Source organism: Planococcus citri, chromosome 3, assembly GCF_950023065.1.
Source record: "Planococcus citri chromosome 3, ihPlaCitr1.1, whole genome shotgun sequence".
NCBI lineage: Eukaryota > Metazoa > Arthropoda > Insecta > Hemiptera > Pseudococcidae > Planococcus > Planococcus citri.
In genome coordinates, this window is record NC_088679.1 from 45962376 (window position 1) to 45987989 (window position 25614).

The 25614-nt window shown below is 35.8% G+C and overlaps 1 protein-coding gene across 6 annotated transcripts in view; it reads left to right on the top strand.

Moving 5' to 3' along the window:
- Nucleotides 1-25614, top strand: part of Ets65A (DNA-binding protein D-ETS-3) — a 137851-nt gene that overhangs the window by 54079 nt on the left and 58158 nt on the right. Inside the window, exon 1 of one of the 6 annotated variants that reach the window (XM_065358188.1) lies at nucleotides 24812-25007. The exons of the other annotated variants lie outside the window; for them this stretch is intronic. The gene's annotated coding sequence lies outside the window, so the exon portion shown is untranslated. Of the gene's footprint in view, nucleotides 1-24811; nucleotides 25008-25614 lie in introns of those variants that run through there. 6 annotated transcript variants of the gene reach the window in all.

Genomic DNA, 25614 nt, shown 5'->3' on the forward strand with positions numbered 1-25614 from the left:
ATAACAAAAGGTACTTCAGGTATCAGACTAAGTTTATTTCGCCAAATATTCATACCATCTACAACCGTCGAACAATACTCATCGTATAGACTAGTTTTCGTTACCATTTGTCGCTGTGCGTGTAATAAATATTGCGAGTCGATCAATTTTAGCATGTTTCAGTTACGAGCTCTTTTTGTGTAGCCTTTGATAACTAAACCGTACCGGTGCATTTAGATTACATCGCGTAATATTAAATTTCCCGCGAGTTCAATATGGAACCGATCTTTACGGTACCCAGAATTTTTCGACAACGCCCTCCCTATCTACGTCTTGGGCACAATACCTTTTCATTCCGTTTTAAGGGACCAGGAAAAGATAAGGAAGGAAATTCCGATGCGATGAAGATCCAGCTAAGTTACCGAGGACGAAGAAAAATGAGAACCTTCTCGAGGATCGATTACGAGAACTGGGTAAAACGTTTCTTACAGTTAGATCCTCGCGTCGACCTAACATATGCGCCAAAAATCCCTTTCCAGGTGGAATTACACGAAATAACACGAAATGGCCATCGTCTGGCCGTATTACATATATATATAACGTAGGCCACCAAATTATGATACCGAACGGCGATGTCGATTATACACTAGAAAAATTTGGGCTCAATCCTCGAGACTTTCGACCAACGATCACCTGGAGCTAATTTTATCGACGGTATGTGCGGAGATAATCACGTACTCCATGTGATAAAACATCATAAAGCATGAAATTTGTACCAAAGATTAATTATTAATTTCGTTTTCGTATTTACTTGTACAACAATATGTGTAACGCTTTATTCAGTTACCAATTTATTATAATTTTTGCAAGTTACATATTTCCTTTGTTTCTGTTAAATGACTATACGAGTAGCTGTGCTACACATGTAAATACGTTAAAAATTCGTTCCTAGCATCTCATCCATTTAATTTACCCAAGTTATCTAATTATAAGTTATTATATTGTTGTTTTTGTCGGTATCGAAATAAAACTCAAATTAAGATGCATATTTATCATTATTAACATATTTCTCTTTGTATTGTTTTCGTAAAAGAAACCCAATTCAATCTCAACTCAGCGAGATCTCTTCAAATAACCAAGTACGTAATCGTACTACAAAACCATAATTGGTATTCAAATGAATTAATCAATTTCTGCTGCAAATTTTACATTTCGTAATACTGCACCTCGCTTTGGATCAATTTAAAAAAATTCATCTCATTCCTGGTTTTTCTATATACAAACTTCATACGTATTACTGAGCACAATCGCGATCTCCCTTTTTTCTCACAGGATAGACTAACTACCACGATTAATCCGTCTCGGTTTGCAATTTGGTCCGACTTTTCGGCTTACGTCTTTTTACCATAAAAGGTAATGCGATAAATACTCACAACCGAGTTACTCCAAAATTTCGTTCAATTTTCACTTCGTGCGTTTAGTTTCAAATTTTAAATACGATAATTCAATACGAATTTTCTACCTGTCGAATTACTCAAGAACATCTTGAACTCGCACGTTCGAATAATCCACTACAAACAGTCGCTTTTCCATGTAAAATACGTGTACTCGACTTGTGGTGTTTTTCACATCATCTCATCTCCGAGATGACCTTATATAACTCGTACTGTTAACGTACACTTTTCGTATCGAAATAATCCATACCGGGTATTACGCCAAACCGTCGTTCTAATACTAAATCTTCGTGTACTCAAAGAAGAATATCGCAAATAAAGACGCGAGTGATCCTATAATCGGGATAAGTTTCGAATGCGTGTACGCTGAGCGTTCAAACTTTTCAATTTTTTCAAATTTACGCATCGTAATAATGGATTTCCGACCCGATCATCTTCGTTTTGGCCATCTACCGGTCCATTTTTCCGTCATCGGTACGTTGTCCAGTTCGAATCATCGCCTCATTCGCATTCAATGCACAGCCCTTGGCCGCAAACACCAGCGCTCGTTCCGAGATGACGAATTCGATCAATTTTGCATAAGGCACTTTCACCAACCGGCAAAAGCTCTCCTACGTGCAAGCGCCAGACTACGATTAACCATGGAACTCCACGATCTGTACGATGAATCGAACCGCCGTCTCGTTGCCCGCCGCCTCCAAAATGGATGGAGTGATACGATGGTACCGGTAGAAACCATCAACGATATGCTACGTAAGTTTCGGTACAACCCCGGCGATTTTGAGGTAAATCCACTTGATTTCGTGATACCAATGGAAGTGGATTAAAACAATGTACAAATCTTCAATAGCTCGTCGTCTTTTCGCGACTAATAGTACCCTAAAAACGTAGATTTTAAAGCTAACTTTAATTTTAGATCACTTAATGTAACCTAATAATACGACCATATGATGTTAAACCAATCAGAATAAACCGTTCTTCTACGCTTAAACATATCTCGTGTACTTTATTTACCATAAACGGTATATAATAAAATCTTATACAAGTAAGTAGGTAAACAATAGAAACCCTACCTACCTAGAATGGTAAGTACTAGGTAGACGGGTAAGGACTAAAACTTGACCTACCCAGATTGGTAAGTACTAGGTAGGCAAGAATACAAGTGAGATAGGTAAAAATAAAACCAAAAAGATAAACAATACTAAAATTTTCGACTAGAAATGGTAACTAAAACAATTAAAATCAACATACTCAAAATCGAGTCAGGTAAGCTTAAATAAATAAAAACAACATAAAATGACTAGAAAATAAGAAAATTTATTGGTAACCAATTAGATAGGCGAATGCAGAAAACCAGCGCCAGGCTCGTACAAATAGCAAACGAAGATTACCGTACAGCTGAAAATCAGCCAGGTAAGTGATTTTTTCTTTAATACTTTTTTCATATCTCGTGATATTTCGACATCTCCACGTCGAACCCATAGTAACTACATCGACACCTGCAATGTATTTGACCAAATCATCAGTCATCTTGCTAGACATACATGCTGTTCAATAAATTTACCACCAAATTCTCATTTGAATCGATTTCAAATCGACACCCCCTACAGTTTTCAAGTACATTTAGTACTCATACATAATTCATCCGCATATGGACGGGTATCTTTTTTCGACATTTTCAACTTCAAATAGAAAATCGTACACATGCAAGTGTCTTTTCAAAAAAAAAAAGTGTCGTATAATTATCGATTCTTTTGACAAAAATCCAGCGCACCACCATCTGTAAATCAGTTGCGCGCTCGATTTTATTCGTCACCTTGAAAAAGGACCCTTAAAGGAATATTTTTACGAGCTGGACAAAAACCGAAACGGTTTCAAAGTTGAACAAAAAATAAAAATATCGTTTCGGTGATTAAAACAAGCTGAGACTAGTTTACGAATCGTAAAATACGACACTTCTACGTCGCAGATCGTTTCAAAGGCAGTTAAAATATGCCTGAGAAACAAAAAGAAATTCAAGGATACGTTTTTAACGATGAAAAAAGACCAACCACCTTTGTCCAAAGGGACTAAAACTCGCTACGAGTAAAATAAAAGAATTCTAAAAGAGCAATAAAACAGTCACTCAGCGTCAGATTTCAAAGCAACCAGCAAACTTGTCGCTTAATTTTATGCACATAACGTGCCAGCCGTGTCTTTTTTCTACGAAATTTTTTCAGCATACAGACAGGCTAACTGATAAGAAACAAAGAACCCACAGACGTAGGAGTGGGGCAATTTTGACTAAATCTAACTCAACTCACCACCGAGTTTTCGCTTCGGCCATCATTAGTTGTTCTTCTTAGCTTTCGATACGTTCTCTGTTATCAATATTGTGCGTTCGAGTATTTTATTATTATGAATCCAGAAGTTACAGAAATACTGTGTTATGTTTGCGAGTTGATGCGAGTAATCATTTCTATATTGAAAGATCTCATCGAGAAAAACTTCGTGTAAATGTGTTGTGCGCGTATTAATATCCAATTTCGTTGCAAAGACTGTAACAATCCGGCGTGTATTTTTTCTCGTTCGAATAAAAATAAATGAGTGATTATTTACGTCCAAAATTCAAACTATTGTGCGTGTGCAAAAAGTGTCGAGCGTTACACCGAATTCGATTCCAATACAACCCGCGATACCGGTCTAACGGGCAAATTTTTTCGTTTTATCGACGACCATTTAACATCGCGGTATCTGTGTAAAACCTTCAGTGCGATTCGCGTTGAATTCTCGAATAATTCGGTCATCATTATCGTGTACTATGGATCGCCACGACGTACTCAACGTCATCGACGACATTGTGCTGCCATTGTGTAACGCGTGCTACACCCCGTTATTTAAGCAAACACCGACGGCCGAAAACCGAGAAAAGAAAGTAGTCACGACATGGTGCTATCATCTATTCCACCGCTTTTGCATCGACTCCCTGTTTCGCAAATCCAACTATGTCGACCAGAAAGGCAAGTTTATTCACTGTCCTAATCATTTGTGTCACAGACAAGTATCCGAACACCAGGTGAATGCGTTGCATTTACTAACCGCAACCTTACCCTATGACGATGGCCTATCCGCTCAGGAGCTACGCGCTGATCTTCAAACGGCGAGAAACCAGCTCGCGAAATACGAAGCATCGACGTTGGAATACGAACGCAAGGTGCAAGGCTACGTTGGGTTACTCCAGTCGCGCGACGCGACAATCGATCGGTTACTCAACAACGAGACCACGCGCGCCTTACAGCCATCCGAACGCTATTCGGCTCAGGATCGATTGAAACAATCGAACCCAGCGTCATCGTCCAATCACCGTTCTCGATCGCCATTGCGCAGCCAAACATCGACGCCAAAAAAACAAAATACCGGTCGAGATGCGAGTCAATATGCCACGCAAAAGCAATCACCGAACGACTACCAGAGAAAAACCTACCATAACGATGGCCGCCCAGTCAGTACCGGAAAAACACCTATTCATACGCAGGCATCCAATCGACGTAATGCTACGAACCACGCAAAAAACTCGACACCGGCGCGACCAACACCACCGGCTCGCAAATCATCGCCACCGGAAAACGCAACGCCTATTCAACAACCCGATATTGAATACCCGAAGAAGGTTTTTTACGCGAAAAAATCAACCATTGAAAACCAAGGCAAGAATCACAAACGATTCTTTAAAAAGTTCGGGATTACGTCTTCGGTACTAAAACCATTCTACCCGTTGAACGCATATGCAAAATACTTCACCACGCTCGGTACGTTCGTTTCCCAAGACGTGATCAGAACAGCAATTGCTGCCAAAGACGTCCTGCTCATGGGAGATGGATTTATCTATGGTTTGATGGATTTCATCCTCGAGCATCGTAAAATCCGACCATACTTACACGAGGAATTATATGGACGCGAACTTTCAATCGTCGATTTAGTAAAAACGCTCAATGGTTTTTTCACCCTACCGCGTCGAGTCATGCTCGCTATCGGTACCTTCGACGGTTTTATGGGAATGCCAGCATCGGTGTACCAAGATAAATTTTCACAATTGATTCGAATCCTAAAGAAAAAAGGAGTAACGGAACTTTACGCAGTAAAATCGATGCGGTACGAAAATCAAACAGACGTACAATATGCGGAAATCGAATCGACGATCAGAGTAAACTGGCAACAGGTATTCGGTGGAAAGTATTATATTATCGAACCGTACAAATTTCTACCGGAACAGACCAAATGCGACAAATATGGACCCTACCACGATCGCCAAGACTACTCAAAATTCGCTAAATGGATGTGTCATCAATTTATATACGCGCGTGACCAATCTCTCAACTCGCCTGATGCGGTATTCGACAACAACGCGTCGGGTGACTACGATTCCAGATCGGAACACTCCGACTCATCCGACTTCGCAGTATACGATACCGAGAATTCCGGTGGGAAAGCACCATGCAATTCACCTGTGATTATCGATCCGCAACAATCTGATAGTGATACGCCAACCGAAAAAACCGAAAAAGCTAAGGAAGAAAAGCCACCAACTCCAACAAAACCTAAACGGAAATCATCAGCTGGCACCGTACCATTGTCCAAATACGTCCCCGTCGCAACGGTATCGCCACTGCCGACCGACACTGCATCAACATCTAACGTTGCATCGGTCCCTGAGCAAATATCATCGACATCGCCAATCCCTACGGACCACAGCATCCCCGATAACGAGATCATTCGCCAGCCATCGCGCACCGAAGAAGAATTACTTAATTCCGACGCGAGTATGCATAGCGATGACAACCGTAATGACGACGATACCGTTATGGAGTAACGCTGTGAGTAATTACTTTTCCAATTCTGCTCATTTCGCTAAAGATAAAAATTCGTAAATTAAATTATTCTAATGTTCGTTACTCGCGACATACCACCTAGAATTGGAAAAATACGGTTACATGTTGTTTATTTGAGTAAAATATCAATGTATTTCGAAGATCTCAAATTACGTTAAATAATCGTACCGATTTCATATTTTTATATCGAGATACTCATTAAACTACTCTTAGTTAAGCGTTCCTAATTGTTAAGACTGAATTTTTTCTTTTCCATATATATATTTTTTTTTTTTTTAAGTATTCTATAGAGCTTTCTCGAATTATTCAGTACGAATTATAGATTATCTTTATCGTTATAAGAGTACTTACTCGCTTATCTCCATAATCAAAATTTTTTTTTTTTTGGGGTGTCGAACGATTTTGGCATGTTTTTATCATTTAATTACGAATTTTGTACGTTAGTTGTTACGCTTCTTTGGTCTTAATGACCAACTATTCGATACCCTGTATATACGTTACGCTTTATGTTAAATGTGAACTGATTTTTTCTCTGTTATGTAGTTTTTGAATTTTTTATTTTTTGTTATTAATTGTACTCGACAATAGCTTTGTGTACCCTATATGTAAACCAATAATGAATGAATTTGTGCCATACCTAAAATAAAAGACAGTTCAAGATAACTAATTTTTATTGAATTTTAAACAGTTCACAATCCAGCTTTAAGTGACATTACTTAACAATATTTATATATAACCACGAACTCGATGCAAACATTCTTCTCAAGTTATCAGCTGCATACGTATCTAGAACATAATAAAGAAATAGAATATTGAATTAATTTCAAATATACGAATATAAGATGAAATAGAATAATTTGCTGATAATATTTCCACCGACATAATAATATGCAATAGTTCAACAAATTTCCTACCTTTCGTGCACGATTTAGCTTGGCAATTCTTCATCTTGACTACGTATCGTAGATATCTTTAAGAACTTGCGTTTTGGTCATGTTTCGATCCGTTGGGAGGTATTTGCTGAAATCAAAAAAGGTACCAGTTCAGTATTCGTCGTATGTTTGGATTTGTTTTAGCTGGTAGATAGAAAGGTTTTTGAACTACATTCAACTGGGTTCATTGAACCTCGTCTGTCGTTTGGTGATCCAGTGGTTCGCAGTTTCGACTACCTGGATACCTACCACGCTCGTGGGATTGAAATTTTAGTGAGTTTACTCTGCTCCTTTTGTTCTCACCCGAGAAACCATGGGGGCAGCTGATAGGTCCGTAGCGGACAATTGGCTGTCCACTATGGACGAGTTACCGGTAAGGCATAGTCGAGCCTTTGTTCTACCGTGATTTGCTCAGCTGGTTCACCGACCGCTAAGTAAACTCACGCTGGGGCATATGTTAGACTGAGACTTATGCCTATGTCCGGAAACTCGTAATATTAGAGTATTTAACCCTTCTATTTCGGGTAACACTGATTGGTACAGTCGCGAAAGAGGTTTAGCAGCATCTTTTGCGACTGGACCAATTGGCAGTTCATCAACGGTTGTCCGCGAATCGCCAAGTTAATGTGCCTTTTAGTCTTTGTGTCCTCCGGGTCCAAGTTAAAAGTTATTTCGTAGAATTAATTAGTGTATTTAAGTGATCCCCCCAAAGTTGTACGATATTTTCCCTATTTCGCACGAGTTCGTGGAATTATTGATTATTGACGTGTATTTCTGTGTGATTAAACTCAAATATATCGAATTCAGCACGTAATCGTGTATCTTTTGTTAATTTAATATATTCGTCGCGTGTAAGTATCTATTCGGTAAAGTGTAGGTGAGCTGGGGTAAGTACCTATCTTATGCCAATCTGCTTTATTCGTCATACCTTTCATACGTGTAATTATATTATTTTATCACTTTGATGATCCGCTATCCATTTGAGTACTATTCAGACTGTTTTCATCAAGGTTTGATGATTGAAACGTGTCATCCCTTTCTTTGCTTTCTTCGTCTCCTTTCTCAGCTATTTGAACATTCGACACAGGGAAAAAAAATAATAGGATTAATAGAATAAAATTTAATAGGGAGGGCACAAGACAGATTATAGTAGTTCTTATTTATATTGGGCGAACTCTGAACAGGGGCGCTGTAATTCCCCTAGACATTTGAGCCGTTTCCGGTCTCCCTCCCACTTTCAATAAAACCTTCCACCTTTAATTTCAACCCTGGCTTGGCTAATTCTTTACATGTAGGCACCCATTTTTGACCGATTTTGGACTTAAAATCGTCAAATAAATATAAATAAAATAATTTTATACGAAATTTGTTGATTCATTTTGAAATCAAAATCGATCTAAAAATGAGAGAATTTCTGAATACTTGACCGAATATTTGACCAATTTAAATCGACGAAATTGTCAAAAAAAAATGAGAAAAATTTATTACTTAATGTTTCAACAAATTGTTCACCAATTTTGAGCTTATAAATTATCAAAAATCGGAAAAATATAATTGTGATTAACAAAATTTTTGATCATTTTAAATGAAAAAATATCAAAAAAGTATAACGTGATTTGAAGACCTTTTTTTAGTTCAAATTTGAAAAAAATCTCAAAACTATTAACTACGATCGAAAAAATTGTCAAAAAAATCTAAAAAAAATAGGCTATGGTCTAAAAATTGGAAAAACTTTTCAATGTTTAAACAAATTTTTCATAAATTTTGAGCTCAAAAAAGTCAGAAAATTAGAGAAATACACCGTGATTTGATGACATTTTCAGCCCACTCTTTCTCAGTGCCCTTATGAGTAATGAAATCAAAATGATGTTGTGTTGAATAGAAAATGTCTTAATTTCAAAGTTGAAAGAAATTACCAATATTTACCTATTACATTATCCTCCTTTGATGATCCGCTTTCCAATTGAGAACTATTCAAGCTGTTTTCTTCAAAATTTGGTGATTGCAACGTCTCATCATTATCTTCATCTCGTTGCTGAGCTATGATTCGCCGCAGAAAAATTAATGTAACAGAATAAAATTTGGTAGGGTTAGATTACGTGGTTTATAATTATACTAAATGATTAAGTATACTTACTTCTTTCTCATAACTTTTTGGGTACAGTAATTAATTGTTATCTATACTTTCACAAAAATGAATGCTAAATTGCAAAAAATGCAAATTTTTTTTTTTTGAAGAACCATGTTCGAAAAGCAAAACATTCCCCTTATTTTTCACCAATTTCCCAGAAAATTTTGGTTTTCAATTTTAATAAGTAATTTTACTGAATGACCGTTTATGTTATACGCCGATGAAAATTAAATTATCTAATTTTAATGTTGAAGATACCTACCTAGTACATTTTCTTTTTTTGACGATCCGCCGTCTAATTGAGGAGTACTCATGCTGTGTTCTTCAAGGTTTAGTGATAGGAACGTGTCATCCTTCTCTTCGCCTCCTTGCTCTTGCTCAACTACCATTTAATGATTCACCACAAAAAAATTAATAACAGGTATAATAGAATATGTAGGTAATGTTTATTAGGGTAATAGGATAAGACATACACAATGTTCAACATTTTTAAATTAAAAAGAAAAAAATGTAAAAAACTGACTAATAAAACCCCTCAACTAAAAAATCTAGATTTTGATAAACTACTCAAATTTTTGTGATTTTTTCAAAATTTGATTTCGATAGCACCTCCCCTAGGGGCTGAATGAAAAAAAGGACTTCAGATTCGTGTTTCTCGACCCAAAAAACCTACATTTTGACGTATCACTCAATTTTTTTCCATTTTTACAAAATTTGATTTCCGTAGCACCTCCTCAAGGGCCCTCGAGGGGCTGAAGAAAAAAAGTACCTCAGATTCGTGTTTATCAACCCAAAAAACCTATATTTTGACACATCACTCGATTTTTTTCATTTTTACAAAATTTGATTTTGGTAGCACCTCCCCAAGGGCCCCCAGGGGTCTGAGGGAAAAAAGGACCTTAGATTCGTGTTTCTCGATCCAAAAAACCTACATTTTGACATATCACTCGATTTTTTTTTTTCATTTTCACAAAATTTGATTTTGATACCACCCCCCAAGGGGTCTGAAGAAAAAAAGGGCATCGGATTCGAATTCCTCGTTGAAAATTACTACGAAATTGCTACTTTCAACTCTTGATATGGTCATAGTTTTGTTGTAAAATGCCATGCGCGCCCACAGCACTCCTGGAGTCCTGGTATTTGGCAACTTACACGTATAATACGATAAGTGTAACGTGTAAGAAATATGAGATTTTTAATTCAAACTCAAAATTTTAATTTACATATTTTGACTTACCTTCTGCTGGTCGTTTTTGAATAAAATCTTTAAGTGTTGTGGTTTGCTTTTTTGCAACTTTTGTCCGTTCGGCTTCCTCCTTTTTTTTCCTCTTCTGTGCGCCGCTTTCATGTCTTTTTTTTTTGGAATCATCAGATCCCGATGCTGTCTTCGATTTCGTGAATAAACTCAAAAACTTTCTTTTACGATCACCATCACCTTCTTCCATTTTAATAATCACTTATAATAATTTGTTTAGTCAAGTCACAACACAATTTTCCATACACAAAATTAAAACACACCATATTCGATATCAGTTGATAAAAAGAACGCTTTGAAATCCGATTTTTTCACTATCAACGACTTTGGCAGCCAGCAATTTGTGAAATTGAATGCAATGTTTTCGGGCAGCCAGCAATTTGTGAATGCGACGCGTTTTTTTATTATTATTACCATTTTTATTTTTTTATTTTTTGATAAAAGATTTTATCCGATTTAGAAATTTTATGATGAAAAAGTGTAGGTATCGCCCCTTTGTAAGAAGGAACTAGGAGTTGACGAGTAACGCGAAAATAGTAAAGCATGGTGATGGAGGGTGTATGCCCAAATTTCACAAAAATATTGAGGAAACTCGCTAGATGGGTCATTCCATGTCAACTCAACCAAAAAAAGGCGATTTTGAAAGTCATGTCTTTCGATTTCGCTCAAATTTTTTTTACAATATCTACCCACCCAGTAAGTAAGAAAGCCGCAATCAGTTTGGTCCCAGCCCGCTCAGGAGGCGGGTGGGGGGGGGGGCTTCCATTATTTTCACATTGTCTCGCGGTACTCAACTTCAGCAGCCCATTCCTCCAAAACTATGATACTTTGATCAAAACTGATTTCACAGTTCGAAAGGGCATTGAATTTTGAACTTTTTAAGTATTTGGAAATTTTCAAAAGTTGAAAGTTGAACTTTCAATTTGAAAGTTCAAATTTCAAAATGGCGCTGCAAGTGGGAGCTACCATTTAAAATTTTGAAAAAATTTCCATAGATGTAAATTTTGATACTTTTTTGAAATATTTAGATTTCGAGATGGAACTCGTAGACAGAGGGGGAGCACCTCCACCCCCAATTTTGGGTGAAACTTTCGAAAGAAAATCTGGGGCATGTGATATATCGAATTGTATGTTTTCGGCGACGCTAAAAATGAATATGACGTTAGATTTTTGATAGGACCCCATCCACGGCACCCAGCACCTCCCCAAAAGGGGTAAAAGTTCAAAAAAGTGTTTTGTTCGTGCGTCACATGGAATAATATGTTTTTGGTGATGCTGAATACGAATATGACGTCGGATTTTTGATTGGACACGTCCACAGCCCCCAGCATCTCCACAAAGGGCGTAACCCCCCAAAAAAGGATTACATTCGTGTGACACATGAAATAGTATGTTTTCGATATCGCTGAACACGAGTATAGCCATAGTTTTTTAAATCGACCTCACCCATGGCCCCCAGAACCTCCCCCAATAGGTAAAAGTCCAAAAAAAATTGTTGGGGGCTGTGGATGAGGTCCAATCAAAAATCTGACGTCATATTCGTGTTCAGCGTCACCAAAAACATATTATTCCATGTGTCGCACGAAAAAAACACTTTTTTGAACTTTTACCCCTTTTGGGGAGGTGCTGGGTGCTGTGGATGGGGTCCTATCAAAAATCTAACGTCATATTCATTTTCAGCGTCGCCGAAAACTTCCAACTTTTGAAAATTTCCTAATACTTAAAAATGTCAAAATTCAATGCCCTTTCGAACTGTGAAATCAGTTTTGATCAAAGTATCATAGTTTTGGAGGAATGGGCTGCTAAAGTTAAGTACCGCGAGACAATGTGAAAATAATGTAAACCCCCCCCCCCCCACCCGCCTCCTGAGGGGGCTGGGACCAAACTGATTGCGGCTTTCTTACTTACTGGTTGGGTAGATATTGTATAAAAAATTTGAGCGAAATCGAAGGACATGACCCAAAATCGTTGGTTGAGTTGACATGGAATGACCCTAAGTCGAGACTGTCAAGGGCAAGGCAATTTAGAGCAGATGCGAGCCCAAGGGATGAAATTAGAGGCTTTTGAAAGGGGGGCGCGAGTCTCGACTAAAAATTGTGATTTGGTGACTGATATGGGGGGGGGGGTAGGGCAATTTTGCCGATTGAAATGACTTATTTTCCTTTTTGAATTTTTGGAATCCTTAAAATATGAATTGTTTTCTTATTTTAAAACGAGAAATTAATTTTCCCGAGCGAAAGCTTTTGAAAATTTTGGGGTATTTGTAGAGGCATAAAAATGATGTTTTTATGCGAGTACATAGTTCATTTTTTAGCTTTTAAAATTTTAGAATTTGAATGATATTTTTTTTCTGGAAAATGATTTTGAAAAAGAAAAGAAAAAGAGCAAAAACGTTCAAAAATTTGTACTGTAACGACAGTACTTGAAAATTTCAATTTTGTTGAAGAAAGCGGACTCAGGCAAAGTAAGGGCAAAAGCTTTAAAAAATTAGAGATACAATACAAAAGAACTGATTCTGATTACGATTAGGTACCTCTACTACTCTATTTAAATGATAGGCTCAACTCAGTTTTCGGATCCATTCATTTGTCTCACGTGAGTGGAGCTTTGCTTTCATTATTTTTTTCTCACCTCGATTAAAATTAGTTCATGTGCCTTTTATCCGGATACTGCCTCTTTATCGGACTGATGCCTAAAAGAACATTTTTTGCCCGAGCGAAATGAGAGGCCAAAATTGCTGGAAAATTTTCGATTGCGCCCGAGCAAAGCGAGGGCGAAAAATTTTGAAAATAAACGGTTTGTGAGGTACAAAAAAATTATTTTAATATGGGATTTCAACGATAAAATTTTATACTTTTTGATGTTTTTGAATATAATTCTGCAACTTTTTCGTGCTGCATAGGTAGTAAAATTTTGCGTTTCTTTCATTAGAAATTTCGCTTTTTTTCCACTGGCACCTGCTTAATAAGCTCGAAACTTTTTTATAACTTTCAATTTGAAAGAGAAATTTTACAGGTACATTTTCACAAAAATTAACCCAGAATTACTTCTTGAGCATAGCTTGAGCAGAAAATTATCAGGAAAATCCTGTTGGAAAATCACATTTTCTGGTTTTACATTTTATGTAAATCATGAGTTTCAATGCGAGCCTCTTATGTATTGGGCCCACACGAGTCTTTGGGACCCCTTACGGATCTTTTGGCCCCCTCGAGTCTTTTGAGGCCCACACGAGTCTTCAGAGGCCCCTTTCGGATCTGTAGGGGCCTCACTCGAGTCTTTAGGGGCCCTCTTTCGAGTCTTTGGGGGCCCCCTTTCGAATCTGTAGGGGCCCACAGGAGTCTTCCGGGGCCCCTATCGAATATTTAGGGGCCCATTGCGGATCTTCAGGGGCCCCATACGCGTCTTGTGGCTTACATAACATATAATTAATCTCAAAAGATTATAAAAATTTAACTAAAATGGCTATAAAATATGACACAGCTGGATACCCTTACTTATTACTTGCATATTAGGCATAAAAAAAGTATTCTTTTTGATTACGAGGGCCCTAAACCCTCACTCATTACCAAAAAAAAGTTGCATAGTTTTTAAATGTTATCAAAAATTTATGACTGGGGGGCCCATTTTTCACCAAAAGGGCCCACTCTCTACCCAAGGGCCCATTTTTTTCCCGGGGCCTACCGGGAAAATCCCGGTAGCTCTTATGGCCAGTCCGCCCCTGTCTATGGCACCTAGAGAGCTGATTTTTTTTTTTAATCGACAGCTTAACGTCTCTAGAATATAGGAAAAATACGCGGGGGAAAAAATTTTGAAATTAAAGGGCCCAAATTTTGAGTTTAAATGGGCTGTTTTTGCCGTTTTTTCGATTATTCTCAAATATATCAAGAACGAAAAAGGCTAGAAGGGTGGTTAATATCTCATTTTAAAGAGCATTATATTCTGAACATTTCCCTCGATTACATTACCCCTCTGGGGTTTTTAGTTTTTCTAAAAACGCTAGATGGGTACTGTCAACGAGGGAAATGTTCGAAATTTCATGCTCTGTAAAATGGTGAAAACAGATTAGAAAAAAGTTGCTCAGATCGTGCGATTTTGATCGTTTTTTATGGAATCTTGAAACAGAAAACCGTTAAGACGGTGCGTGTACTTATACACCCACACAAGCATACACACAACCACCAACGTAAATGTATCCGACAACGCATCGCTGTCGTTGTTATTCCAGACAGGATCACGCGACATGCGCGCGCATACAAACCTCCCACTTCTCCAACAACGGAATTCTTAAGTACAATGCGAGGATTATGATTTATGCATAATTATCGATGAAGCGTGAAATTCTCAACAGAAACAGATACATATTATTGCTAATGTTATATTATAATGTTGATCCGTCTATCATCGGTACTTTGCTTTCGCGTCTATCATCTATCATTTTAATCGAAGCATATACCAGTGTCTCCAGATTTTTTGGATGCGAGGTCGAGGTCGCCATTTCACCGATCTGAAATCGCCAAAAATCGCCAACGTACCAGTGTCGCCAGATTTTTCGTTAAGCTACCACCAATATTATGTCAATTTTTTTCTGAAATTTTCAGAAAAAAATGTATTTTTTTATTCCTTTTAGACTGCGAAAGGAATAAATTTTAAAATTTGTATTTTTTTAAAAAGTATTTTATAATTTTTTACAAAAAATATTTCATAAAAAAAACAAAATTCAATGAAAAATCCCATTAAAAAAGAAAAAATTGAAAAAATCTCAAATCGCCAAAAATGCGACAAATCGCCAACAGCCTTTTTTGGGCGCTTTTCACGATTTCAAATCGCCAAAAATGCGATAAATCGCCAAAAATGCGATAAATCGCCAAAAATGCGATAAATCACCACATCTGGAGACACTGGCATATACTTGGGAGCAAACCTTTTCTGAGAGTGAGCGAAGGGGGGTTTGGGGGCGCAGCCCCCTAGTATTACATATGTACCTATTTAAATTTGTGTGCGAAAAAATGAACAAAATATTCCAATTAAAATGTCCTCATGGTAATTAATTGAGATTGTGTTTTAATGAAAGAAATTCAAAAATGGATTGGATCACAATAGAAGGGAAGTGAGTGAATGGCAGGGAACAGTACTTCTTTCTGAGTAGTAAAATTTGAATACCAAGTTGAAAAAAGTATACCTAGGGGATGTTTTGTTTTGTTTCATTTTTTAAAATTGAGAGTAACTTTTTAAAAATTGTAATGAAAATTCTAGAAAAATGTTTCTCATTGAAATTTCTTCCCAGACAAGTCTTTTCCTATCGTATGCATTCCTTGAAAAATTTTTACCCAAAGTATTCTTTCTTTTAAAAAATTGACAAGTGATGATGTAAGCAACTTCAACCCCTAAAGGAGGGAGAAAAACTTTCAAACTGTCAAAAAAATATGCCCCCCTCATCGAAAATTCTGCTCAAAATGAAATAAATAAACAAGTGACCAAATTATTCAAATTATTCTCCAATTTCGAAAAAAATTGGTAATTTTTCAATTTTCAATCCGAATTTATCCCGTATTTGTTACAAAAAAAATCGATGATATGGACTCCGATCTCCTGAAGAAGTGAAGACGCTAATTCTTTTGGCCTAAAAATCAAAACGAAGCTGTTCAAAGGTATCAGTTTTTGATATTACATACCTATTACATTTTTCGAAATTTTAGGCCTTAACCCTTCCTCTTGAAATTTTGATTTGACACACTGTAGACAGCAGTTTCACATAACCAGAGAAAGTGGCTAGGAGATCGTAGTCCATATCATCGATTTTTTTTGTAACAAATACGGGATAAATTCGGATTGAAAATTGAAAAATTACCATTTTTTTTTCGAAATTGGAGAATAATTTGAATAATTTGGTCACTTGTTTATTTATTTCATTTTGAGCAGAATTTATTTTTTGCTTAGTTTTAAAATTACATTTTTTTCAACAAAAACAATCCTCAATTTGAAGTAAACAGATCTATCTCCAGATTATAGATTTATTTGGGCTGTATTGCCTTGTTCTTGATACACTCAAATGAGTGCGGTTTTTTATAATTATAATTATTGAATAACCTCCTCATCACTTGAATGTGATAAAAAAAACTGAGGAAGTTGTCATGATGATTGTTTTTTTTTGACATGCTATCAAATTTCTCAATCAATTTCCCAAACTACGATACGATGTGTTATTTTCAAACCCTATCCGTAACCCCTTCCATTTGAAAGTTGAGCAAAAACAGATCTAAAGAAATTCTGCTCGCTCAAAAATTCACTAGGTATACTACGTGAATAAACGTTCGCAAATCTTTCATCTTTCTTCGAGAAGAATGAAACACCAACTCAACGTGTTAAAACGAGTGTACAAGGGTGAAAAAAAAACTCGAGCAATGAAAGATTAATGATAAGCGAAATGGGATTGACTCGATGCATATGCGTCGAGGGCGGGATCGTTGTTTGTAATCAGTACAACTTAATTAGCTTTCGTTTCTTATCAGTACAAAACTGCATGACAAGAACAAGACCGCTAGGCAGGAGGGGTAGATGAGGGGGATGCAGGGACTCGGTGGCGTTAGCACCAGTCAAAATCTGTGTATAGCAGCAAATCGACGACATAAATCGCTAGACGATAAAGAGTATATCGCGACGCGCGCCAACAATTGGTTTCATACACAACCAACGCAAGAGGGTTATACGTTTCGCAAGGGATGATTTAATTTATAGGGTTGGATGATCTCCGCACTATCAGTTACGGGTGGTCTATATTGAATTGTGACTCCAGTTCCGCTAGGCTGATCAAGTTGCCTTTCTTCAACCACCCCCCGTGTGACATTATTTACTACTACGTATAGTGGGTTGTGTGTTCGCGTACATGTACGTATAAAAATTTAACGATTTGCACGACACTTGAATAGCGAACGTCGCGTTTGAGGGGGCCCTAAATGTCTGGGAACAGTAACATTTTTATTATGCCATAGATATGCTTACTAGTCACCATCTTTGTATTGGTATGGTGAGAAAATTGGCAAAATTGTTTTCAAGCTTTTGCCATCAACATCGTTTCATGTCGAGCGAGTATCAATGAATCAGCATTTATTATACCTACATTACATATTACTCGTATTTTGAAAACATTACAAGTAGACTAGATGGGTTCTGCAGGTAACGCCGCCGCCCCCGCCCTCCCTTCCATCAGCTGTTTTATAAAACACCTCATCGCTGTTGATTGATCGACTGATAAAATTAATAAAAACAATATAGATTTTACAAGCTGATTTACCAAACGTTTATCCATCTTGTACTTTGAATTTGAATGTAGAAAATATGATTCAAAGCGTGTTATTGTAAAGCTGGGGTTAAACGCATGCAAAAAAGGGGCCGTAATAGGTGCATTATCACTTAGTAAAACGCACGCAACTTATCCATTATTTTAATGACGGGCTGCTGTCAATTAATTATCATATTGCCGATATTTATGAGTCTCGTTTTCGTACCGTGACTCACCTTTTTTTTCATCCCACCAAAAAAAAAATGAAGAATAAAAAACAGCTCTAAAATATATAGGTACCTACTCCATATAGGATAGATGCCCTCGATATGATACGAATTTCGGCGATGATGGCGTTATATGTATATGAGATTTTGTGAAAAACAAAAATAACTGAAATTATACGACAGGAAGACGTTGACGTTGGAAATCGGCCTCTTTTTGCCGAGTATATAAAAATCGGATATTTTTATTGTGAAAAAAATGAAGTGACCTGTCACCGGTATAAAAACATTACAGGGGTTTGCTGAATGGCAAAAAAATTCAACTTATCAAATAACAACAATGAAGTTGGCGTTTGAAAATGTCAACAAAATTCATTACAAAATCGCACCGGAGCCCCCGATCACGTTTCATTTTTTTCTCGACGATGATTCAATAAAAGCACTATGTCAAATAAATGTACCTTTTCCTGCTCTAGCGACGCTTTAAATTCTAATAAACTTTTTTCTGTCCCTCTCAGTTATTTTTATTTTGAAAACGCTTTTGTTTGAACGTGGCGCATTTTTCTCTCTTCTTTTTTTTTTTTTTTGAAAAATATTTCCATAATAAATTAAAAAATGACGCTACTAATTTCAAATCGGATCCGTTTTTTAAAAATATGAATGTGTAGCTGATATAATGTTTATTTTTTCCTATTTTTATGTGTTTTAATGCAATAAAGGGTGAATACTCGTATGAAATGCTAATACGGACTGTTGTGTTATCGATGTATTGTCTTTTTTTTCCAACGATGGAATCTCGGCATGCGGTGAATTTTTTTCTCTCGCTGTTTACATCTTTGGCCTTTTTATACATCGAATGAAATTTGTCTGCTGTCGTAGCCTTGCACTGGGAAAAATAAATTGCTTTTCAATTTTTTTCCCTATAATGTGAAACGTGGTTCTGATTGCAGTATTCGGTACATACGCCTGCATATATCAAATGATGTCTCGATAAAGTAATGTCTGCCTAGTGAAATTATGCTCTAAACTTTTGTGCTCTGCGATTTATTTTGGTACGACGAAAAATAAATGTTACGAGTAGGTAAGCGAAAGCAAAACAAAAACGTTTCAACGAACATTTTGCTAGCTCTATACTTCAAGGAGTAGTGGTTTGGAAAATTCCAGAAAAACAAAATTTATGATTCGGTTTTTTTGGGCATGTGCAAACGTCAGAATAAAAAAAAAATTGGTTACAAAATTGTCTATTTTCGAAATGTAAGAAGCAACAGGCGAATGATTCTCAAATAGAGTGTGAGTGAATATTATTTGAGTGTAAATAATGAAATTTCATAAAACATTTGATTATTGCAACCAAACCATGGATTTTTCATTGAAATATTGACTGTTCAAAACTGTTATTGAAGCAATACATAGCGATTTTTAGGGCTATTAAGAGGAGCAAAAGAACAATTTGCCCTGGATTCCGATTTCCTACAGGATTGGAGAAGTGAAGAGTTTGAGATAGAATTATTGAATTCAATTTCAAAATCTATTTTTCCAGGAACAATTGGTACAAAAATCATTGTTGAATAATTTTTTCATATGTTAATTTTTATTGGTTTTACTGGAGGAAGGGAAGAAAAAAGAGCAAGAAAAATTCTCTTTGGTTTCGTTTTGTTTTGCTTTTCGACTATTCAGCATAGGCTAAAAACTATAATTTGAAATTTTAATCTAGAATCTGTCTTATGCATATGTATTATTCTTCTGATTGTTCAATTCTAACGTTGAATAGTAAAAAATGGTACCTGCTGGTTTTCTTGGACAAAATCAAGTCAAAATAACTGCGTTTTTTTCATAAATGAGCCTTCGTTAGAAAGATAGCTTTCACCTTTGAGTGATCTAATGTCGGTATTTTAAACGAAAACTTATAAATAGGTACTACGAAAAAAAATACTGAACGTTTATCTCTGAGAAAATCGAATTTCCAACGAAAAAGATCCATATAAGTAAGGTACTTACTTTGTCCCCCTGGAAAATTGTTACGAATAAAAAATTCAAAAAGGCGATTGAAAAGTCAGTCGTCTTTTTTAGTTCAGTTTCTTCTGAAGGAATTTTGTGATGAACTTACTTACATAATCATTGTTTGAAAATTTAAGGATTGAAACTCTGAAACGGATTTTGGGGATTTTTCCTTTATTTAATGGAAAGGATCGCAAAGATGATTAATTCGGGTTATAGTGTTGAATTTCATTTAAATCCAGTTCAAGTATGAAATAATTTTTTTCAGAACTGCAAATCCGATAATCTGTATGGAGGGTCAAGAATGGCTTAAAATCGTCTGAAATTGGTCAAGGGTAGAAGGGAGTCAAAAACAGATGTAAATCGAATTTCAGCTTTTTTTTATCAAGTGTTATGAGAGATTTCTTCGCAGAAAATGGACCGAATTTGATTTTTTCAAAATTTGCCAAAAATCGATAAATAAAATTTAGACCTTGAGATTAAGTAGGTACCAGTAGAGTTGATAATGTATCTTAGGATCCTTTTTCAGCGTGCGGTTCGAACATTTCTCTGCAATTTGAAATACCTCCCTTGGAAGGAATACTTACAATAATTAATATCCTCTTTTCTTTATTAGTCAGTAAAATTTTCCTGATCTCAACCCTCTCGATTGCATAAAGTGAAAAAGAAACATTCCCCGTTCTCCTCTCGTATCCCATCCTACCAAACGATATGTTTATTCACCTTTTTCAGTAATTTTATTGTACGATGGCGGGGCGAACAGGATTTATTTTTTATCTAGTATTTTTTGAAACAATTTCTCTCTTTCCGTTTTGATCCTGTAGTACTCCTCGTTAGTTTTGGCGAGTTAAGATACTGATAGATAAATTACGTAATATGTATATACCAAAACCATAATTCTTCTGCGAATACTGCAAGAACGCGCGATAAAGTTTTAAACGCAAATGTTTTTCAACTTTGTTTAATAATAAAACTTTGCAAATTAATTTCAAAGTTCATGTTTCGTTAATGCACTAAATATTATCGTAACGCGCAAAAGTTTAAAGTAATCTGACGATGAAGTTTTTGACCCATCTTACTGTATACTCTATCTATATGCTATAGATACTTATACGAACCCGGGAAAATCTAAAATTTTACCATTAAAACGCGAGGAAATTATCGTTTTACCGCTTGAGTTTTGGTCATTGCGGTTCGATAATCAATTCGAAGATTGGCTTGAAATATCGCGTTTGAAAAATTTGAGTCGAAAAAGCTTTTCTGTGCAGTGCATATTTTTCTGGTCTTTTTATCCAAAGTGTTATTATTTTTATTGTTGAATCTCCATTAATTTTTTTCAACGAGTAATGAATTGAGTATACCTAAATCTATATGCATGTATTTTTCATACATCTGTGAAAAATGAGGAACGCAGATTTCAATTTTTTGTTGGCGATTTAGGTATTTTAATTCTGATATTTGTACACAAAATGTAGTACTTAGACTTATTTTTATTTCTCTTTTTTTGATGACTGGATTTTCATTTTTTTAAATGTTACGTTCGAAAAACATGAAAACGGTCCACAATTTTTTTTCATGGTTTCTACCACGTTCTCCAATAATTAGAAACATTTTAATTTTTTTTTTTGTAATCTTTTCACCATGCCTTTCATCTTGACTTTTCTAGAGCTTTTCAAACGCATATCTATCTGCTTAATCCATTTCTCATTCAATCTGACACACGTTGACAATCATACTCCATAAACACTAACCCCAATAACACTCGACATTTTCACTGTCAATTGTCATACATTCGAATGAAATACTTGAAGTGAGTATATTTGTGGTACTTCCGCAAACCGTCAAAATGGTTAGACAAGCCTGAAATTCTATACCACGAGCCACGAGGTTGGTGAAGAGAATCAAATAGACTTTATTTCATTAATTCTACATTATTGTGATGTGGTGAATTAGCTTGTTTTGTTCATATATCTACGTAGATTACGTATGTATTTACGTACCTAACGGGGTAGACGTTCAATAAAATATACATCAATGCACAATGCACTTTGCATATTTGTTTGTAAAATATATTTTAACAACGATGTAGTAAAATGAAACAGTATTCAGACTTTATAATAATGATTTTGAAAGGAAATGAATCACATGATAATTTAAACAGAATGAAAAGTCAATATTATGATCAAAACATTTTGGGTATACTTGGGTAGTTCAAAATCGTGGCGTGCATTTGAAAAAAAAAAAAGATAAATAAGATACCTACCGTAAAACGAGGTGAAGCGGTTCCGATGTGTGAAGCGGACCCCTAGTAGGAATTTAGTGTTCTTTCGCTCATGCCAACCTGAATTCTGCATATAGCGCGCTCTAACAAAAACCATCGTGAAGCTCTCTCTTTGGCGAACATTTTCCATATAAAACAACCTGGTTTACCGTATATATAAGGTATCTAAATACACGATGAAATGAAAACAAAAAATCAGGATAATTTTTTTTCTCAAAAACTATGGTCTGCACAGCCGAACTGTAAAAGTAATGCGGTTTTTAATTGATAGCTGCTGGTTTAGAATTTAATTACGAGTATTTTGGTATATCAACATCTCAATTTGAGTGAAATCGAACGAATCTAAAAAGGATTTTGTAAAAAAAAAAATTGAAAAAAATTTTAAGAAAAATCCAAAAATTTGCAGGAGACTTCAGAAAAGCTCAAAACCATCACCAATCGACTCACGAGGTTGAAAATAGAGTACAAACCAATTTTCAGCGCTTTTCGTACACTTTATCACGAATTAGAAATTTTGAATTTTCAAGATTTCATTAAAAAAAGTAAAAAACACGTGCTTTTTGTACCTTTGGTTCAATTTTGGGGAGGTTCCTGACCATAAAAATTTGCGATTGATACACCATTGTAAAGAGGAAGGTTGGGAGATTCATTTTCTGTAATAATATATTGGGGTCCGCTTCACCACCATGTGGGTGGTGAAGCGGTCCTCTCTTTGAGCGCGCCTCACGGGCTGAGTATGAGACAAAAAAAATTGAAAATTTGTACATGTGTTCCCAAAGGATGCACCTTTCATTTAAGACCGAAACCAAATTTCTAGCTTTATTTGGGGGGGAGGAATTCTCAAAAAACCTCGAAAATCGGTCCGCTTCACCTCGTTTTACGGTACCTATAATTATTAAACTCGTGTCGTGAATTGGGACGTAGAATAGGTATGGAGCGCTAGTGTGCATATTGTTGAGTAGGTAACGAAAAGGTGAACAACAAACGTCGACAACCAATCACAACATTGTTTCATTCAGAAATAAATGGTTCCGATTATAGATTTACTTTATTTTTTAACATTCATCAGTAGTTATCAGTGATAATAAAATTATTATCACGTATCGGAGGTTTGTTGTTCACCTTTTCATGCCTTTTCGATTTCACCGCTAGAGTTCAGCCACTCCGCGTTCTAAGTTCGAATAAAATGAGAAAATTTTCATTAAAAAAAAAAGCATAATGCGGGGTTATAATGAATATTTTGCCACCAACATTTTGCTCTAAAAACCATTTTTAAGCTTGTTTTTTGTCGTTGTGTAGAAAGCTTGAAGAATCGAGGAATAGCAACAAAAGTTGGAAAGTGAGTCTTATTGCAAAATTAAAGCAACTGACGCGGACGCTTTAAAGATCCTTCCTTTGAGTTTTTCCACTCCTCATGCCATTTATTTCAGACAATTTTTGATTTGAGGGCAAAAGATAGATTAAAATCTGAATAAATGTCTTCAAATATTTACTCTTATTTCAATTTATTTATGAAAATTTCTATTCATTTTCAGTTTCAACCCCTCCCCCTTTCATAGCCCTATTTCGAGTCCGAGAGGGAAATGAATAAGGCCATAATGAGGATCAACGAAGTCTTATATTCCAACGATTTTCGATCTTTTTTGTGTACTACCTTCGCTTTAAAAAATTTATAAGGTAACCAACTCTTTTCAACTCAAAAATTAATTTCCGCAAGTTTACCAATTCTACCTAAAAATAAAATTTTTCCAAGAAAAAACTGTTTTTGAACCTTAAAATCAATTTTTTCTGGTCGAGATTTTTTCTTATTTTGTGTTCTTGGGTATACAAAAAAAAAATCAATATTATTGAGTAGCAAAATTGGGGTTTTTTAAAAATTGAAAGTCGAATACGAATAGTTACATTTAAAACATAAATACCTATTCGTCGATATTTGAAATTTATAGACCTAAAATTGGACATGTCACCCCACCCATTTCCGTAATTTTTCATAATTTTTTCATAATTGGGAAATTGTAATGTATTTCAACTATTTAGATCGGGAAGGGGAAGAAACGTTTCAGAGCAGAGAATCGGGAAAAAGTAAACCAAAATTTGATGTTAGTGCTTTAAATTTAGTGACAATCGATGCACCAGTTCACGTTTGAAATTATTTTGTATCTATTTTGTTCAAAATTAGGAGTCCTCGAATTCCTCAAAGGTGTATTTGAGACTCCTTTTTGAAAATTGTTCAGTTGTTGAAGAAGTGAAAAATAGTCCACATTGTGATTTTTCAAATTTTTATGATTATGGCTTTCAACTTTTGCACTCGTCATAAAAAGTTGAGCTTTTAATCTTAAAAATTTTTATTTCAAGTTTTCGAACTTAAAATTTTTAATATAGAATTTTTTTTTTCAGAGCTTGGTTAACGTATTTTCTTCAAATCTCGAGTACGAGCTATATCAAAACTGGGTTTTTTCACAATTAAGTCGCGAATGTATAGAAATTACGAGGCTTGGTCCTTCCGCCTTCCCACAGAGGATTGCAACCAAAATGGTTATATTTATCTTACTGGATCACCATCGGAAACCGTTGACAAAAACTTGCGGCGGAATCGGAAGATCCAGGTAATTTCATCTTTGGTTCTTCTATGTAGTTGATATCATTAGGATTAATCACCAAACAACATTAATTTGATTTCGAAACGAATAATTTGGTTTAACCTATACGATGTATTACTCGCAATTTTATTCACAAATGATGGATTTTATTGGTAATTTAATTTCAATTTCAATCTGGTTTTGAGTGGATAAAATACCACGACGTATTACGTAAATTGGATAAAGAAAGATCAAGGTTATAAAATTTGTTGCGTGAGCTTTTCATCGCGTAAGAATTCGTATTAAGAAATTCCAAAAGGAGAAATGGATGGTAGTGGCAAGGTTGTGATGAAAAAAATTACATCATCCCCACCTCCGATAAATTTTAATTTAAGGGATCGCATAAAAATGAATTTAATTGGTACCCGATCGAAGAGGATAGCGATTCTCGTGCTATGTGTTTTCATTTTTTTTTTTGTGTTGTAAAATGCAACGAACGCGAAAAGACGATTTCGAATAACTTTCACCCTCTATGGATGAGACAGCGTTGCGCACGCATCTACCCGCCCGTTTTCCGCCAATCAAGACTTTTCACACGAACACAAGCAGAAATGGCGAGCCAATCTGAATGCAA